The following is a 4,054-nucleotide window of genomic DNA, read 5'->3' as shown; positions in this document are numbered from 1 at the left end:
TGAATTTTCATTATAAATGATATATATATATATATATTATTAATTATATATAAAATTTGCCGTATCGAGCCTACCCGTACCGGTGCTTCATAATAGAACTGTAATTCTGGTGAAAGTTGTATGCTCTTGGCTTGGAAAATGATTTTTCATTGTGATTGTTGTTTGAAAATCATGGAAGTTTCTTTGAATTATTGCTTAAATGAGAATGATAAATTTGGAGACCCTAAGAAGGCTCGTGATTAGTGTGGCTGGATTCTGTTTCCCTTTTTCGCTATTTGTTTTTTCCTGCTTCATTTTGCTTCACTTAGTGAACTATATTTTGAAAGTTTTCCATAGCCCTAAGATGAATCCAGGCTTTAGATCATTCACAGTGTTAAAGGCATAAAAAGATGGAATTTACAGCTTGAAATGTAAAAACTTCAAATATGGGTTGACATCTAGAAGAGTAGAAGCCATGTATATGCTTGCATTGTTGTTATCAAAGAAATTAAATTGTCAGCCCTTGTTTCTGAATGGTAGAGAACTTTTAAACTTTGTAGCTAATTTTGATGACTTCATCTTCCAATAGTTAGGACATTAATTGAGAGCATAAGCTTTGAAGGCTTTTAATTTGTTCACTATATGCAGTGAGACCATAAAGAAATTATGTCTGAGGCTTCATATGTTTTAGACTTTTATCACCTTTAGATTTCAGAAGATTACTATGACCATTTTCTATTATTAGTAAATATGGTTTTTGTTTGTCGGCTTTTTATCATTTCTTGAGGTGCACTGTGATGCATATAAATGTGCCTTGCTTTACCTATTTGTGTAAGGAACATATTCTTGTTGCTCTTTGAGATGATATGTTCATAGTTGCAAATGCTAAGTCGATCCTTTTGCTTCAACTGTAATTCTTACGTAGAGTGTTTCCGCAGGATTTGTGAGCTCTAATGAAAGAAGAAGCTAGTATTATCCCAAGTAATGAAATGCAAAATGGTGGTTCTATGCAAGCCCAATCCATCACATACAATTCTAAGGTTTTCAGTTTGCATAGCATCTTTACATTTTGTTGTGATGTGGGTGTAATTCAAAAGCAATTCTTCTCTTATTTATATTTTGTTTTATGGAGTTGACATTTGTAAAAAAAAAAACAGAAATTTCACATTGCAATTTGTTCGTTTTTTAGACATCCTTTAAGTTACTGGAGCTTATTTACAATGTAAAGTAGGTCAAAGAACTAATTGTTAAATTGTAACATTTGCAGAAATTTCAAGATGATCTACAAGCAGCAGGAATCAAAATCAAGCAGCATGAGGATAACTTGAAAATTTTGAAAAGTCAACGAAACAAATTAAAAACCTCAATACTTGATCTGCAAGGTATGATAAATTTTATTTTTTGTGCCTTTTCTAGAGGATTAGTTCTTCTTGAAGATTACTCAGCTAAGAAGTATTTGCATGTGCTGTTCACTTGGATAAAAGCACATCTAGGAACAAATTTATGTTGTGTAGTGTAATGGTTTTTAATTTAAGCATGGTAGCTACCTAACAAATTCAACTGAGTCACCTGTTTTTAATTCTTGGTTCTCCAGGTGCTTTAACTACTGTGGTGACAATGTTTAGATCTGTCACTCGTATATACTGTTTCCTTCAATGTTTTAGTTAATTTAATTAGACAAAATATTTCAGTAAAGTTTTTGCTGATATAAACCGAAAATGATGTTGTTAGGAAACTGTTGTAGCTAGTCTAAATCAGAGTTAATTTATTTAGAAATTGTTATTTTCAGAATTATCATTTATTTAGGAAGTCTTAGTATTAGTAGAAATAGGAGTTTATTTTCAGAACTATTATTAGGAAGTTCTAATTCTAATAGGATAGGAGTTTGTTTTCAGAATTTTTATTTAGGAAGTGTTAAATCTAATAGAATAGGAATCCTAGTTTAAGTCTGCCTTTTGTACTATTATAGAAAGGAACCATTTATCATTGGTAAAGTACTATTTGAAAAACAAATTCAGAGATCAGGAATTCTCATCATAAAGATCCGGGTTTCTCTCTAACGAGCTGTATTAATTAATTCTCATCATACTAGCTCGAAAGAAAAAGAAGTAAGATTCACTTCCTGATTTCAAGGTTCAAGGACCCGTAATTTGATCTAAAGTTCAGGAGCTTAACAAAGTGGTATTAGAGCAAGTTATGGCTGAATCAAGTAATGTGGAAAAACAGTTTGAAGCCTTTTTGAGCTTCATATTGCAAAGACAGGCCAAAGGTGGAGGCCATGGTACTCAAACTAGAAATTATCACAACAAGGAAGGAGACTGGAGGGTGGACAGTAGAATACGACCGCAGAGGAGGTCTGCTTCCAAAATTCTCGAAACTGGTTTTCTAAGTTTGGTGGGTCATATGATCCCTTGAGCTGGTTGGTTGCATATGTGTGAGCATTTTAATAAGCATCAACACACTGTTGAAGAAGAAAATGTGGTACTAGCTTCCTTCCGCTTGGAAGGACGTGCTGAATCATGACTAATCATATACATGAGGACATCAGTATGAACCTTTACTAGAACCAGATGTTGAAGATCCTATCACCAACTGATGCTTTGGTGAAAGTAGCTCCAGTTATCATCTTTGTGCATGAGATCACATTCATTTTTGTAGGGGAAGGCAATGTTAAAACTGTTGTAGCTAGTCTATATCATAATAAATAGTTATTTTGATTAGGTTTAGGACTTACTAGTTTCATAATTGTTATTTATTTAGGAAGTCTTAGTCCTTGAGGAGTAGGAATTTATTATCAGAATTGTTATTTAGGAAGTTTTAATTCTAATAGGGGTATGATTTTATTTTAGAATTTTTATTTAGGAAGTTTGAATGATAATATGAGCACGAGTCCTAGTTCAAGTCTGCCTTTTGTACTCCTCATTTGAAAAACAAATTCTGAGGTCAGGAAATTAATTCTCATTATAGGTAAGCTAGGTCGAAAAAGAAAAGAAGATTTACTTCTTGATTTCATAGTCAAGGACCCGTAACTCAATCCAAAGCTCAGAACTTATAGTGTGAGCAGTTTTTTTTATCTCAACTTCCAGCCAGTGTTTCCGAATGAAAGGATTTACTTTTAGATGCTAGAATTGTTTGGAGATTTTATGTGTATAATGATTTGTGATGCATAATATCTCTTTCCATTTTCATTTTTTTTTATACTGACAAGTTTCCTTTAGTTATTCTTGGTAATTATCACTCCGCAAGACCTCCTAGTGGTGAAAGTGAAAGCCATTCCTCCAATCAGAGTGAGGCAGAAATAGTAAAGCATGAAACTTCTGCTGCAGGCATTCCGTGTCAGCTGACAACACATCGTGGTACTCATGCACCTCAACTCGCATTCACTAACGATGTGCTTGGTATTGTTGCTACTCTGGGCAAGGTGGATGATGATAATCTTAGCAGGTTAGTTTGAAGTTGCATGTTATCTGTTATTGATATTTACTATCTATCTAACATGTAGATTCTTCCTCTTCTATGAAATAAGTCTTATGATTAGTTTCCTTGCTGATATAGCATACTGTTCCTTGTACTAATGTAGTCAGTTAATCTATGTACTCCACAATTCCAAGAGCCCTTATTATTTTCAATCAGTGAAATGCCTCCGTACTTACTGCCACGCTGATCTTTGCTTTAAAGAGCTGCATGATAATGCAGTTGTTGTTAGTTATCTGCACTGTTTTCAATCTACTTTTACTTATTCTTTCTTAATTGCAGGCTTTGCTAGGAATTGTTTGCAAAACTTACGAAGGTGTTAAAGCTCTTGAAACTTATGACAAGGAAGGCCATATAAATAGTGATTATGGAATTGGAGCAATTTCACTGGATGAAGGCCATATACAGCATTTGTTGTATGTATCCGATGTGTATGGCCTCAGAAAGACTCTATTTTATAGCCTCTTTTCTCGCCTGCAAGTTTACAAAAGTGATGGAGCAATTTCACTGGATGGAGGGATTATTAAGCCTAATGGTTTCTTTTCCTTGTGGAATCGGTAAGTGTTTTGCTTTCATTATTGACATTTGTCTTCCAATTGGA

The 4,054-nt window shown here is 33.7% G+C and overlaps 1 long non-coding RNA gene across 1 annotated transcript; it reads left to right on the top strand.

Moving 5' to 3' along the window:
* The first annotated feature begins 912 nt into the window (after positions 1-912).
* On the top strand, positions 913-3,294 carry LOC136222410 (uncharacterized). Its single transcript, XR_010685628.1, has 3 exons — positions 913-1,019; positions 1,247-1,361; positions 3,198-3,294. It is a non-coding gene; the product is annotated as an uncharacterized lncRNA (long non-coding RNA).
* The last annotated feature ends 760 nt before the right edge of the window (positions 3,295-4,054 follow it).

This window comes from Euphorbia lathyris, chromosome 3 (genome assembly GCF_963576675.1).
Source record: "Euphorbia lathyris chromosome 3, ddEupLath1.1, whole genome shotgun sequence".
NCBI lineage: Eukaryota > Viridiplantae > Streptophyta > Magnoliopsida > Malpighiales > Euphorbiaceae > Euphorbia > Euphorbia lathyris.
The sequence above is the reverse complement of the archived record's forward strand: the minus strand, read 5'-3'. Positions and strand labels throughout refer to the sequence as shown.